This window comes from Eumetopias jubatus, unplaced genomic scaffold (genome assembly GCF_037043125.1).
Source record: "Eumetopias jubatus isolate StellerSeaLion01/CBP00866 unplaced genomic scaffold, mEumJub1_p1.0 scaffold_15, whole genome shotgun sequence".
Classification (NCBI taxonomy): domain Eukaryota; kingdom Metazoa; phylum Chordata; class Mammalia; order Carnivora; family Otariidae; genus Eumetopias; species Eumetopias jubatus.
In genome coordinates this window covers 73,889,869-73,905,934 of record NW_028274821.1, presented here as the reverse complement: position 1 = coordinate 73,905,934, position 16,066 = coordinate 73,889,869, and the positions used below count along the sequence as shown (strand labels likewise).

The window sequence follows — 16,066 nt, the reverse complement described above, 5'->3', positions numbered from 1 at the left end:
CATAGGAAGAATATTATTTATAAAAATATATACTTTTCATTGAATATATTCACTTGCATTATGTATATTCAAAAAGAAAATATTTACAGGAAGGCTAGACCATCAAATAACTATTAGCTTTCAAAACCAGAACATTCCTTAAAATGCTGCTCTGAAGGTAGAATGGGAATACCTTCAGCTAAAATTTCAAAGAAATCTTCAAAGGCTATTTAAACAAGGTTTGGTAAATCCATGAATTTGACAGATTTGTCAGTTGGGGGATGGAACTTTCCTTGCATTGGTTGTAGGAAACTGGTCTAAAGTTGCAAAACTTCAGAGCCAGAAAGCTTAAGAGAATTTTCTGGGGAGAGAAACAAATTTCTCTCTATCTGCTTGTGTTCATCCAGATGCCAGAAAAGGATTCTTGGCAGATTTCCATAAGTAACTGAATTGCCACCCTTTATTTAAATTTAACCACATGTGGGAAACATTTTCCCTAAAAATAATTAAAACTTTAAGTTTTGTCCGAGATAAACTTTAGTTATACAAAAATCCATTAATGCAGAGCTCCGTTTTCTCAAGATGCCAGATAAACAAAGCGTACTTATTACATTACTGAGCCATAATTATCATGAAAATGTTAACAACCCAAGTAATTTAGGCAAGAACTGAATTCTCTGAAACAAATATGTTGACTTATCACTATATTATAGAGAAGATAAACTCGAAAAACTGTTAATAATCAAATTATTGCATATCTTACACTTTTTTTTTTTACCTAGTAAGATATCTGTCCCTTTTGATCAAGAGGAAAAAAAAAGTTTTCCAAGATACTAACAAAAAAAAAAAATTAAGCCACCCAGGCGCCCCAACAAGGAGTTGGGGCGCCTGGGTGGCTCAGTCGTTAAGCGTCTGCCTTCGGCTTAGGTCATGGTCCCAGGGTCCTGGGATTGGGCCCCAGGTTGGGCTCCCTGCTCGGCGGGAAGCCTGCTTCTCCCTCTCCCACTCCCCCTGCTTGCGTTCCCTCTCTCGCTGTGTCTCTCTGTCAAATAAATAAATAAAATCTTTAAAAAAAAAAAAAAGAACGAACAAGGAGTTCTAAGCAAGCTGAACAGTAGCAAAGGTTTAGTTTGGACTCTCCTCAAATCTATTAACAAAACAGATGAAGTAGACCAAGAAATAGACCATCCATATGTATGCTCAACTGCTTTTTTACAAAGATGCAAAAGCAATTCAATGGAGGAAGGATAGCTTTCTCATCAAATGGTGCTGGAGCAACTGGACATTCCTAGGCAAAAAAATGAACCTCAACCTAACTTCACACCTTTAATAAAAATTAACACAAAATAGATCAGACTTAACTATAAAATGTAGAACTTGGGGCACCTGGGTGGCTCAGTCGGTTAGGCGTCTGCCTTCAGCTCAGGTCATGGTCCCAGGGTCCTGGGATCGAGCCCCGCATCGGGCTCCCTGCTCCGCGGGGAGTCTGCTTCTACCTTTCCTTCTGTCCCTCCCCCCTCCACTGGTGATTTCTCACTCTCTCAAATAAATAAAATCTTAAAAAATAATAAAAATAAAATGTAGAACTTTAAAATGTGGAGAAAACAACATAGGAAAAAATCTCTGAGATCTGGGGCTAGGCAAAGAGTTCCTGGATTTGATACCAAAGCATAATCCATAAAAGGAAAAATCGGTAAAATTTAAAATTAAAATCTTTTGCTCTGTGAAAGCCCATGTGAAAAGGATTAAGACAAGGTACAGGCAGGAGAAAAACATTTGCGAACCATGTATCTGACCAAGGACAAAGAACTAGTAACTAGAATATATATAAAGAACTCTCCAAATAGTAAAAAAGTTAAAAATCCAATTAGAAAATAGGCAAAAGACATAAAGAGACATTTCTCAGAAGAGGATATATAGATGGTAAATAAGCACATGAAAAGATGTGCTATATTAGCCATTAGGGAAATGCAAATTAAAACCACAGTGTTACAACATATACATCAGAATGCCTAAAATAAGAAATAATGACAGCAAATGCTAGCAAGGATGTGGAGAAACTGGATAGCTTATATACTGCTGGTAGGAATATAAAATGGTACAATCACCCTGGAAATGTTTGGCAGTTACTTAAAAGACTAAACAGGTAATTACCATGTGATACAGCAGTTACACTCCTGGGTATGCATCCCAGAGAGATTACAAATTATGTTCATAACAGCTTTATTTTTTTTTTAAGATTTTATTTATTTAGGGCGCCTGGGTGGCTCAGTCGTTAAGCATCTGCCTTCGGCTCAGGTCATGATCCCGGGGTCCTGGGATCGAGCCCCGCGTTGGGCTCCCTGCTCGGAGGGAAGCCTGCTTCTCCCTCCTCCACTCTTCCTGCTTGTGTTCCCTCTTTCACTGTCTCTCTCTCTCTCCGTCAAATAAATAAATAAAATCTTTGGATTTTTATTTATTTATTTGAGGGAGAGAGAGCAAGAGGGAGTGAGCACAAGCAGGAGCAGCAGCAGAGGGAGAGGGAGAAGCAGGCTGCCCCGCTGAGCTGGGAGCCCCACGTGGGGCTCAATCCCAGGACCCCGGGATCATGACTTGAGCCGAAGGCAGACACTTAACTGACTAAGCCACCCAGGTGCCCTTTGTAACAGCTTTATCTGTAAGTCAAAAAATGGAATCAACCCAGATGTCCTTCAACAGATGAAGTTAAATAAACTAGGACACACCCATGGATTACTACTCAGGAATAAAAAAGAACAAACTACTGGGGCGCCTGGGTGGCTCAGTCAGTTAAGTGTCTGCCTTCAGCTCAGGTCATAATCCCAGGGTCCTGAGATCGAGCCCCATGACCGGGTCTCTGCTCAGCGGGGAGCCTACTTCTCCCTCTCTCTCTGCCCCTCCACCTGCTTGTCGTCTCTTGTTCTCAAATAAATAAAATCTTAAAAAAAAAAAAGAACTGATACATGAAACAACCTAGATGAATCTCCAGGGAATTATGCTTATTGAAAAAAGCCAATCTCAAAGGTTACATATAATATAATTCCATTTACATAGTATTTTTTTTAAACAACAAAATTTCAGAAATGGAAGACCCATTAATGGTTGTCAAAGCTTAGGAAGAGGCTGGTAGGATATGAGCAGAATAGAAGGGCTGGTAGAAACAGGAACATACATAAGTAATAAAATGTACTGTACTGATCTAATACACACAAATGAGTACCAATAAAACTGGCAATCTGAATATGAGTGGTGGACTGTATCAATGCCAAAGTATTCATTTATTAGGGCTACCATAACAAAATACCAGATTGGGTAGCTTAAATAACAAAAATTCATTTTCTCAGTTCTGGAGGCTAAAAATCGAAGATCAAGGTGTCAGCAGGTTTGGTTTCTTCTGAAGCCTCTCCTTGGCTTCCAGATAGCCAAGTTCTCACTGTGTCATCACATGGTTTTTCCTCTGTATACAACATCTCTGGTGTCTCTTTTTGCATCCAAACTTACTGTTCTTACAAGGACAGTGGATTGGATTAGGGCCACCCTAACAACCTTGTTTTTGTTTTTTTATTTTATTATGTTATGTTAATCACCATACATTACATCATTAGTTTTTGATGTAGTGTTCCATGATTCATTGTTTGCATATAATACACAGTGCTCCACGCAGAACATGCCCTCTTTAATACCCATCACCAGGCTAACCCATCCCCCCACTCCCTCCCCTCTAGAACCCTCAGTTTGTTTCTCAGAGTCCATCGTCTCTCATGGTTTGTCTCCCCCTCCGATTTCTCCCCCTTCATTTTTCATTCCTGCTATCTTTTTTTTAACATATAATGTATTATTTGTTTCAGAGGTACAGGTCTGTATTCATCAGTCTTACACACTTCACAGCGCTCACCATAGCACATACCCTCCCCAATGTCTATCACCCAGCCACCCCATCCCTCCCACCCCCCTCCACTCCAGGAACACTCTGTTTCCTGAGATTAAGAATTCCTCATATCAGGGGCGCCTGGGTGGCTCAGTCGTTAAAGTGTCTGCCTTCGGCTCAGGTCATGATCCCGGGGTCCTGGGATCAAGCCCCACATCAGGCTCCCTGCTCTGTGGGAAGCCTGCTTCTCCCTCTCCCAACCCCTCTGCTTGTGTTCCCTCTCTCGCTGTGTCTCTCTCTGTCAAATAAATAAAATCTTAAAAAAAAATAATTAAAAAAAAATAATTCCTCATATCAGTGAGGTCATATGATACATGTCTTTCTCTGATTGACTTATTTCGCTCAGCCTAACAACCTTTTTTAACTTAATAACCTCTTCAAAGGCCCTACTTCCAAATACAGCTATATTCTGAGGTACTGGGAGTTTGGACTTCAACATATCAGGATGGGGGGAATACAATTCAGCCCATAACAGTTAATATCCTCATTGTGATATTATAGATATAGTTTTGCAAAATGTTACCATTTAAGGAAACTGGGCAAAGAGGCAAAGAATCTATTATTTCTTACAACTGCAAGTGAATCTACAATTATCTCAGTAGAAAACAAACACACAGATGGACAACAAGTATAACAAAAGACACGATGTTCAACAAAATTAGGTAATGAGGTAGCCCCATGAACCCCAAATGAGTGGGCAGAACTAAAAGACACAAAATAGAACTCAGGATCAGCAACTGAGCAGATGAGGGGAGATAAAGGAGACTTCTGATATTAACAAAGCTGGTGAACAAGAAATTACCAATAATCACTCTAAAAAAGAGAACACCCTACTTAAGTGAAATTGGATCAAGAAAGTAAAGTTTGGCAGGCTTCTATGGAAGACAAGACCTACTAAGAAGCCTGAGAAAGAAAACTGTTGGAATTAATATCCAAATCAGAGCACCTGGCTGGCTCAGCCCATGGAGCATGTGACTTTGATCTTGGGATTGTAAATTCAAGCCCTATACTGGGTGTAAAGATTACTTAAAAAATAAAATCTTAAGGGGCACCTGGGTAGTTCAGTTGGTTAAGCATCTACCTTCAGCTCAGGTCATGATCCCGGGATCCTGGGATGGAGTCCTTTTCAGGCTCCCTGCTCAGCAGGGAGTCTGCTTGTCCCTCTCCCCTGCCCTTCCCCAGCTCACACTCTCTCTCTCTCTCAAATAAATGGATAAAATCTTTTAAATAAAAATAAAAATAAAATCTTAAAAAATAAATAAAATAAAATAAAATCCAAATCAAACAAAAAGGCATTGCTAGGGATAAATGAGAGACCCAAAGGAGGTCAATCTTAGAGAATAACAAAAAGGAGACTAAATAAATGGACATTTTCTTCCTTTATGATGAAAGATAACATAAAATCAGGGTTGTCTGGGTGGCTCAGTCGGTTAAGCATGGACTCTTAATTTTGGCTCCGGTCATGATCTCAGGGTCCTGCGATAGAGCCCCACCAAGCTCCACGCTCAACAGGGAGTCTGCTTGAGGATTCTCTCTGCCTCTCCTCCTGCTTGCATGTGCTCTCTCTAAAATAAATAAATCTTAAAAAAAAAAAAATAGAAAGGAAGGAAGGAAGGAAGGAAGGAAGGAAGGAAGGAAGGAAGGAAGGAAGGAAATAGGGGTGCCTAGGTGGCACAGTTGGTTGAGCAACCGATTCTTGGTTTTGGCTCAGGTCATGATCTCAGGGCCATGAGATTGAGCCCCCAGTCAGGGTCCATGCTCAGCTCAGAGTCTACCTGAGATTCTCTCTTCTCCTCCCTCTGGCCCTCCTGCTCGTACTCACTTGCTCTTCCTCTCTAAAATGAATAAATAAGTCTAAAAAAAAAAAAGAAATATAACATATAATCAAAAAAGGAGAAATAATAAGTGAACAACTAGCTGATATTCCACACTTCACAAACAGAACACATGTATGTAACCAGCAACCAGATCAAGAAACAGAACATTACCAGCACCCCAGAAGCCTCTACTTTCTCCTTTCTAGTCACTACTTCCTCAAGGTTCTGGCTTCTAAAAGAATTTGCTGATTTTGCCTGCTTGGGGAATTTTGTATATGTGGAGGCACACAGTTTGAACTCTTTTGTGCCTGGCTTCTTTAGCTCCACATAGGTCTATGAGATTCATACATACTATGTAGTTAAAGATTTTCATTCTCATTGCTCCACAGTATTCCACTGTATGAATATAGAACAATTTATCCGTTCTGATTCAGTTTCCTATTGTTGTATAACAAATCACCCTAAAATTTAATAACTTAAAATAATTCCTCATTTTGGGGCACCTGGGTGGCTCAGTCGTTAAGTACCTGCCTTCGGCTCAGGTCATGATCCCAGGGTCCTGGGACCGAGCCCCGCATAGGGCTCCCTGCTCTGCGGGAAGCCTGCTTCTCCCTCTCCCTCTCCCCCTGCTTGTGTTCCCTCTCTCGCTGTGTCTCTGTCAAATAAATAAATAAAATCTTTAAAAATAATAATAATAATTCTTCATTTCTCAAAATTCTGTGGGTTATCTGGGCAGTTTTTCTCCTGGCTTTACCTGGATTTTGCTCATGTGACTACTTTTAGCTGGAGGGTCAGGTGAGCTGGGAGGTCAAAGATGGTCTTACTCACCTATCTGGCAGTAAGTGCTGGTCATCAGCTGGAGTACCTCAATTTTCTTCCACCTGACCTCTCCTACTTGAGTATTTCTTGATGTTATGGTCTCAGGGCAGTATTTCCCTCCAATGTGTATGCATTTATCAAGCTTCTGCTACACCACACTTGCCTAATGTCCCATTGGCCAAAGTAAGTTACATGGTTAAAATCAGAATCATTGTGCAAAGGGATAATACATGGATATAGACACCAAGAAATGTCATTTACTTGGGGCCATCAATGTAACACTCTACCACATATTATACTGACTTGTCATTTGTGCAGACTTCAGTTTGGGGGATATTTTAAGCAGTACTATGAACATTCTAGTACATTTATTTTGGTAAGCATATATCTTTGAATGGAATTACTGAACCATAAAACATGCATATGCATAGCTTCAGTAAATACTGCCAAACAGCTTCCCAAATTGCTTGTATCCATTTATATTTTTTTAAGATTTTATTCACTTATTTATTTGGCATGGGGAAGGTGGGAAGAAAAGAGGTGGAGAGGTAAAGAATCTCAGACTGTGCACTGAGTGCTGAGCCTGAGATGAGGCTCAATCTCACGACCCCAAGATCATGACCCTGAGCCCAAACCAAGAGTTGGATGCTCCACCGACTGAGCCACCCAGATGTCCCTCCATTTATATTTCTGTACCCATTTACACTTCCAATAGCAGTGCTTGAGAATTCCAGCTACTCTGCATTCTCATCACCACTTAATATTTTTCATCTTTTTCATTTAGCCATTCTAGTGGGTATGCAATGGTATCGCACTCTAATTTTAATTGAGTGGCCATATTTTTTAATATTTCACATAAGCAACAAAGGAAAAATTTTCACACCATGGAACTTTTTAAAAAAGAACTACCTTGGTCTACTTCCATCTCCATCACAGAAACCTTCTCCTAAAGTACAGGTAAATCCATCTAATTTAAACATGAACAAGAGAAAGGAATGTAATCTAATCCCATGTGGGGTACTATGAGAAAAAGATGGAAAAGAACCAAATAAGGTACCAATAGTCAATGAAGGCACATCACAAAAATATGGCCATAAAGTGAGAATGATAGCATAATATTTTAATATTAAAAGAAATTAAGAAAATGATAGAAGCTATAAAATATATATTAGAAATAGAAAAGTGGAAAAAAAGGGGAATGGCCACACAATGAGAGCATTTACAAAGAGAAATGAAACAATTCAGGACAGAATAGGAAAGAAAAAAAATTCAGAAAGGAAGACAAAACTGGACTTCATGGATACCATGGAAACTACCTCATAAAGGATAAAAGGGAAAAAATAGAAAAATAAAACAAATTATTAAAAAAGATAAAAAGAATTTGAAGAAAGGTATAGATATAAAAGACAGGCAAAGAAGACCCAACATACGTGTAACAGGAGACCCCCAAAAGAAAATGAAAGCGATAAAACAGATTAAATACTAAAATCTATCACTGATGAAAGTATTTATGAAAAAATATTTAAACCAACATTATAAAATCCACATTGTGTATCTGGAAAAATTAACAGAGAACAGCCAACACTTAATACATGCTCTAGTAAAATTACTAGCCTTTAAAGATGAAGAAAAAAGTCCTTTGGGCATCTAAGAGAAAGATAAAGTCACTTAAAAAAAAAAAAAGAAACGAAAATCATAGTGGTACTAGACTCTAACAATAACACTTTTTACTATAATACAATAGAGTAGGACTCCAGGGTACCTGGGTGGCTCAGTTGGTTAAGTGTCTGCCTTTGGCTCAAGTCAAGATCTCAGGGTCCTGGGATGGAGCCCCACATCAGGCTCCCTGCTCAGCAGAGTCGGCTTCTCCCTCTGCCCCTCCCCCTGCTCATGCTCTCTCACGCATGCTCGCTCTCTCAAATAAATAAATAAAATCTTAAAAAAAAAAACTTTTTTTTTTAGGACTCAGCAAACTATGGCTTGTGCACAAAATCCAGCCCACTGTCTGGTTCTATAAACAAAGTTTTACTAAACACAGTTATGCCTGTTCATTTACATACTCTATATGGCTGCTTTTGCACTGCAGTGGCACAGTCACATAACTGTGACAGCGACCCATGTTCCACAAAGCCTAAAATAATTGCCATTTGGCCTTTCACAGAAAAGGTCTGCCAAACCCTAGAACAGAGTAACATATTTAAGAAACTTGAGGAAAGAAAGTGTGAGCCAAGTACTTATATTCAGCAATACTGGCCTTCAAGTATAAAAACCGCAGATAAACAGCTTTAAACATGAAAGACAGGACACATTATTCACATGAGCCATTTGTGAGGATTCAAAGAGCTTTAGACTATTAAATGATGATTACAGAAGCCTTAGCACAAGGATTTGTGTTGTGCATTGAATAAATTTAACTGCAGAACCAAGACTAATTAATGATAGGCAAAGGTGATAGAGTAGTATGTGATTTGTATGGGGACAAAGAGAACTGAGAAATCTTAAGGAGTAGGAATCAAGTGGTCTAGGGGCTCGATTATATCACACATATGGAGTAAAGTATGTATGTCTGTATGTATGAAAGACAATGAGTGGAGGAACAGGTTATAGTTATGAGCTGTATTGTTTTTCCCCCCAAATTCATACTCTGAAGTCCTAATACCCAGTACCTCAAAAGGAGACATTATTTGGAGACAGGGCCTTTAAAGAGGTAATTAAGGTAAAACAAGGTCATTTGGGTGAGTTCTAAGGCTATGGATAGATGATAAGAAGAGGAGATTAGGACACAGACAGGCATATTGTGAAAACATCTGAGACTGAAATTGAAAGCCAAGAGAGGCCTTAGAAGAACCCAACTCTGCCAACATCTTGATCTGGGACTTCTAGCCTCCAGACTATGAGAAAATTTTGTTGTTTAAGGCACCCAGTCTCTCTCTTTTTTTTTTTTTAAGATCTTATTTATTTATTTGACAGAGAGAGAGACAGCGAGAGAGGGAACACAAGCAGGGGGCGTGGGAGAGAGAGAAGCAGGCTTCCCACGGAGCAGGGAGCCCGATGTGGGGCTCGATCCCAGGACCCTGGAATCATGACCTGAGCCGAAGGCAGACGCTCAACGACTGAGCCACCTAGGCTCCCTCATAAGGCACCCAGTCTCTTATACTTTGTTATGACAGCCCTTGTTAATTAATACTGGCTGGGGAGAGGAAGTTGTGCTGGCTAGGTAGGAGTTCACAAATACTGTTAACTCTGTCCCAGAAGTATGAAGTCTCAGAAAAGTAGAGCTTTTGATATGTAGTGATTACGCCTTAAATAATGCAATGATTAAAAAAATTTCAAATAGGGGTGCCTGGCTGGCTGATTCAGTAGGGCACAAGACTCTTGATTTCAGACTCATGAGTTCAAGCCCCACACAGCGCATGGAGCCTACTTTAAAAAAAAAAAAAAAGTTAAAAAAAAATTTTTTTTAAAGAGTAAATATTTATAAGGGAAAATATGAGGGAAAACTGAAGGGGTACAATATTTGCAACCTGAAAAGGCCAGAAAAGTTTAAAGTAGTTGTCAGTTTTGAGGAAAACCAAGAAGAAAGAAAACCCAAACAAGATACATCTTATTCCTGAAATTAAAATTAATTAAAAAAGGTAAATAAATAATCCAAACCAATCCTGCTAAGCAAGGGTAAGTAACAGAAGCAACTTTGGATTATTTTTTAGAATTCAAATTAACTTTTTTTCCCAAAATTTTATTTGACAGAGAGAGAGCAAGTGAGCACACACAAGCAGGAGGAGTGGCAGGCAGAGGGAGAGGGAGAAGCAGGTCCCCTGCTGAGCAGAGAGCCCAACATAAGGCTTGATCCCAAAACCCTGAGATCATGACCTGAGCTGAAGGCAGATGCCCAACCGCCTGAGCCACCCAAGCACCCTAACTTTTTTTAAAGATTTTATTTATTTATTTGACAGAAAGAGACACAGCAAGAGAGGAAACACAAGCAGGGGTGGTGGGAGAGGGAGAAGCAGGCTTCCCACCGAGCAGGGAGCCCGATGCAGGGCCCGATCCCAGGACCCTGGGACCATGACCTGAGCCAAAGGCAGACGCTTAACGACTGAGCCACCCAGGTGCCCCAACTTTTTTTTTTTAAGTAACCTCTACACCCAACATGTGGCTCGAGCTCACAACCCCCAAAGCAAGAACCACATGCTCTACCAACTGAGTCAGCCAGGTGCCCCTCCAATTAACTTAAAAAAAAATTTTTTTTTCAGGGGCACCTGGGTGGCTCAGTCAGTTGAGCATCCAACTCTTGGTTTCCACTCAGGTCATGATCTCAGGGTCCTGCGATCAAGCCCTGCATCAGGCTCTGCACTCAGCAGGGAATCTGCTTGAAGATTCTCTCTCTCTCTCTCTCTCTCTAAAATAAAGAAATCTTTAAAAAAAAATTTTTTTTTTTCACCTAACAGAATCCCTGATGATCAACAAACAAAACATTTTCAGGCATCAAATGAAAAGATATTTTCAATGGGTATTAATGGAATTCTGGTTCACTGTAAATTTTCTTTTTAACAAACAGGTAATAATTACTAGCAATTGCACATATATTATTCCTTGCCCTGCATCTAGAGCTATAGATTTCAAGAGGAGAGTAAGGGGGAGGGAAAAGCTATTCTCCAATTTATAGCTACCTAAGACAGACTTGCTCCCTGAATTTAAGCAGGCCAAAATTCAGGCAGATCAGAGAGAAAATAGCTAGAGTACCAATGTATCATTTCACAGTAAGACTTTTTTTTTTCTTTTAGATTTTATTTATTTATTTGTCAGAGAAAGAGAGAGCGAGCACAAGCAGGGGGAGTGGCAGAGGCAGAAGGAGAAGCAGGCTCCCTGCTGAGCAAGGAGCCAGATGCAGGACTGGATCCTAGGACCCTGGGATCATGACCTGAGCCGAAGGCAGATGCTTAACCGACTGAGCCACCCAGGCTCCCCAAGACTTTTAATGTTTTCTTAAAATGTTTTAATGTCTTCTTAAAGTTTTTAAAAGTTCTATTCTTTTTTTTTTCTTTACAAGAGTCTGACTACACTCAACCAAGTGAGCCACCCAGGCCCCCCTAAAAGTTGTATTTCACATGAAGTTGCACAATTTATCTTTAGCAACATATATGATGTTACTTTTCTTTCAATACAAAAAAGCCAGTTACTGACATCCTAGACAATATCCCTTTGCTTTCTATACTAAAGTGTGATAAAGTGTTTTGAAATACATTTTCTGTTACTAGAGCCATTGGTATTACCAATAATGGAAGAGTCAAAAAGCTCTCCAACTATTTAAGACTTTACAAAATACATTTGAATACTGCTGCATAATTTGCCTTTCTCCAGAAAAGCGTATTAAACTTTGTTGACATTGGATACAAAATAAAATTCAAAAATTTGCATCTTGAGTACTTTTGGTTTCTTGACCTTTATTTGAATTTGAGACTAAGCTTTACCAAACAACAGAATTTACACTGTAACTAGCCCACCACAGTCCTCATTATGGAATCTATGCAGTACATTTGTTACCTAGGAAACAGACCAGAGCACAGGCAGAGTGCAATTTCTGTACAGCAAAAGAATTCTCCAATCATGCTGGTAAATAAAGTCCATAAATCAACTAATCAGAAGCAAAGTCAAGAAGTATCACATAAGAGTTAAGCTCTATGGAAACTTTTTTAAAGGAAAAAAAGAAACCTGTGGGGCTTCTTTGGGCAACTATGTAGATCTCTTACGTAAATATTATGAGCAGGTTTCTTTACAAACACAAACTGTCAGAAAATAAACTGTTCAAAATAAATGGCTTCTCTCCAATCTTCAGCTTCTCTATTTTTGACAGTATTTAAGAGAAAAAGCTTCTTCAGAGCCAGCCTCGTACATCTGGTAGCAGAATATTAATCCAAGAATGAATTCCACATTTTCAAAGAGCAGCATGAATTTATGCCATTCTTAAACAATGCAGGCCGATAAAGGCTGGAATGAGAGGTCACTGTCCATACTTCTCACAGTCAGACCTGCTTCCACACCAAGCTATAAAAAACTTCATGAAAAAGAAGTATTTGAAAGTCACAGATCTATTACAAAGAATAAAACTGTTACTTTTCAGTTTTCCATTTGGTTAGTACTAATAATACTAGTCCTTTGAGGGTTCCAGGTAACCTTAAGTGGCCATTTTGAGTTTCCTTTCATGGTACCACCCTGATAACTAACAAGCAGGAAAAGTCTATGGATTTTCAAGCCTATCAAATTTAACTGGGCAGCTTAGCGTTGTTTAAAAAAAAGAAACTGGTAAATGTCAGTTTATATTGCTCAGCTATATTTAAAATCCAACTTTACATATTCAAAATTTCTGGAAGTAACATTTGTCGTATCAAAAGTATCAGAAAAAAATTTCAATCATGAAGAGTGAAAAATAATTTATACGCCTTCCTAAACACCACCAAACCAGAAGAGAAATTAGTTGAAAATATGTAAGGTTCTCTGGACTGCTTCTGATTACATGAAAATATTAATGTTAATTATACAAAAACCAAAAAATTAATATCCACTTTTCAGAGCCAAAAATAAAAACAAAACAGAAAAAAAACTAGGTGTTATCTTTTAGCCAGCCAACGTGAAGACACTACACTGCCAATCCCCAAAAAATGTTAGGCGTAACTACAAGTTGCCAAGCAATTCTCAACACAGGCCACACTCTTAATATTTAATTTACACAGTGACTCTTTGTTAAACCTTATTCCTCTGATTGACAGTCCTATAAATAAATACATAAACAATTCAAGTTGTTAGCTTATCTTTTTTAAAACTTCTAAGAACTAAGAGTTTGTAATCCATCACCCTGGGAGTGTTTTTGAACTCCATCCCACCATTCCTAATAAAGCCTGAACAAATTTCAATATCTATGCTCTTTGGGCCATCCTTACTGAAAAAGAAAGAGGAACCTTCCTCAGGGGCCTACTAGCGCCTTGCACTGAGCCCTATGCAGTCTAAATTCGTTTAGCTAATCTAGACAGGAAGTCAAAGCAAGAATAAAATTTGATAAATTCAAAGGGACTAGTGAAATTAATGTTAGATGTAGCATCTTCTAGGTTTTAAGTGTACAAAAATGTACACTCCAGATATTTACAAAATTAGGCATGCAATAATAAATCTGTTAATGTAACTAGGGCAAGAATCTAGGCTAATTTTTTCTCCTAGAAAAAGACCACTCTTTTCAGCCCACTAAAACGGTCTCTTTATAATGACAAAAATCAGTTTGCCTAATTAAAACTGCATCAAAATTGTACGTTTCTGATGAATTTCTACATCTTACTCGATGAAGATTTAAATCAATTGTTTTCCACCAAAGTGTTTTTCCTTTAAGTTCAGATGTTTAACAAAGCCTGTTTTCTACATATAGCTGTACATATAACTGAGTGCACCCAAAACTGTTTTTTTAATCTCCTTGATAACCCTCAGATTTAAATTTGTCAATATGGATTCTCACACAATAGGCAAAAAAAAAAAAAAGTCTCCAGAAGTGAGCACTAGATTGAGATTAATACAAAGATATAAATCCATACCTGCATTAAAAATCTGAATCTGTAAAATGAAATTTTTGGGTGCTTATTCAACTTCATTTATAATTTGAATATCTACAAATACATATCAACTCTTCATAAGAAACTCATCCAGATAAATAATATAATTCAAAATATCACCTACAGTACTTTTCAAAAAACTATATCCACCATGTACAACCCAATCGTTGGGTTGTATAGAGAGAATACATAAAAACAGAATAAAAGAGGGAAAGCACAATCACAGAGAGAAAAATCAGTTCTAACATTCACGTTGTCCCCATATGCTGTGGAAGACCTCATATTTTAAACCAGCAAAAATACAGGTTTCAGCCTAAACGGAAAGCTAGATATTTACTGCACTCCAATTTAACCTCCACCGTGGAAGCTGTCACTATCTGACTCGCTTAACTGTTTACTTAATAGGTAGAAGATTCTGTCATGCTAATCCTAAAGAACACGGGAAATAACAAAACTTTACCATCAAACTTTAAAATATGTATACATGTAAAAAAAAATCGTAAAAATCACAGCCATGTTTACCTTTGATTTGCCTGTAAGTCCCTACCTAATCTTAAGAAAAGAAGAAAAGCCACCTGAAAACCAGAAACAGTGTGATTTGGGTTTGATTTTGGTCAGCCGCGCCTCCTCGCACCCAGGGGAATACATTTCTCGATGTATTTGATAACAAACACAAATCACTGTGCGCAGCCTCAGATGGGGGAGGGGGGCGGAAGAGCCCTTCGGAGAAAGCCCTCCTCCGTTAGAAACAATAAATAAGGGACCGAAGCGATGCACGTTCCTCCACACACGCCCCACACGCACCTCAGCGTGCCTCTCGCGAAGGAAACAAGTCGGGCAAAGACCCGAACCACCTCTCTCCCTGTCTCCACAACCGTCTCAAGACTTGGAAACTAAGAGGGCAGATCTTTTCTTTCTCCTTCCCGCCCTCCTTCCCACCTCCAAACAGACCCAAGAGCAGGAGCAAGCGAGCCAGACCCACGCAGCGCGCCCGCGGCGGCGACAGGAGATGCTAGGCGGCGGGCCAGCCCCGCCGAGGCTGACCAGAGCCGCGGCCGCCCGCGCTCGGTCCGGGAGCCCGCTCGGCCGCCCGGGGTCTCACCCCTCGCGCCCCCAAGCCCGTCGTCGGCGACGGCCAGCCGCCCAAGTCGCTGCCCAGACTCTCGGCCTTCCCACCCCGCCCCCCCCAGGAGACAAAAGAGGGTTCAGCCGGGTCACTGCTCGGCTGCCGAAGGGGAGGCAGTGCGGACCCCAGCGCGGCCACCCCCTACACAAAGGGGCTCCCCGGCCCAGGTCGCAGAGTCGGCGCGCTCGTCCCCGCCCCGCGCGCGGGCTCTCACCCACCTGCAGGTGTCTGTGCGTCTGTCCATAGGAACGCGGGCGGCGGGGGGGCCTGCGGGAGCCGGGCAGCCCGGGCTGGACGGGGCGGGACCGAGGGGAGGGAGGGAAAGCGGCCGGAGAGCCGGGGAGCGAAGGCAAGAGGAGCGGGGAAGGTGCCGGGCGGGCGGCGGACGGAGGCGCGGGGCGGGGGGCGGGGGCGCCAGCCTGGCTCTGCCGACCGGCGCGCGCCGCTCCGTGCGCCCCGGGCTCCGCGCGCCCGGCTCGGAGCGCGGCGGGCGGGGGGCGGGGCGCGGGGCGCGGGCGGGGCGGGGCTGGCGAACGGGGCGGGGGCTTGGACCCCGGGCTCCAGCCGGCACCGGAAACGCGCTGTGGTCCGCGAGACCCACAGGAAGTGTGTAACGACACCTCCTACGAAGCGCTCGGAGCTCCCGGTCGTCGCTGCCGGGAGGAGGTGTGGACCGATCTTCCTAGCACACACCGGCGCGCACGAGCTCGGTCTCTTTGCCCAGACAGGTGTGGAACCCACGGTCCCTGCGATGTTCTGAAGTAGGGAGCACTCCGTCTTGCCGCGCGCCCTGGCCCGCGATCCC

General features: G+C 41.2%; 1 protein-coding gene across 1 annotated transcript in view; it reads right to left on the bottom strand.

Moving 5' to 3' along the window:
• Window positions 1-15,558, bottom strand: part of KIAA1958 (KIAA1958 ortholog) — a 147,201-nt gene extending 131,643 nt beyond the window's left edge. The window contains exon 1 of the mRNA XM_028107872.2: window positions 15,480-15,558. The gene's annotated coding sequence lies outside the window, so the exon portion shown is untranslated. The remainder of the gene's footprint in view (window positions 1-15,479) is intronic.
• Window positions 15,559-16,066: the final 508 nt, after the last annotated feature.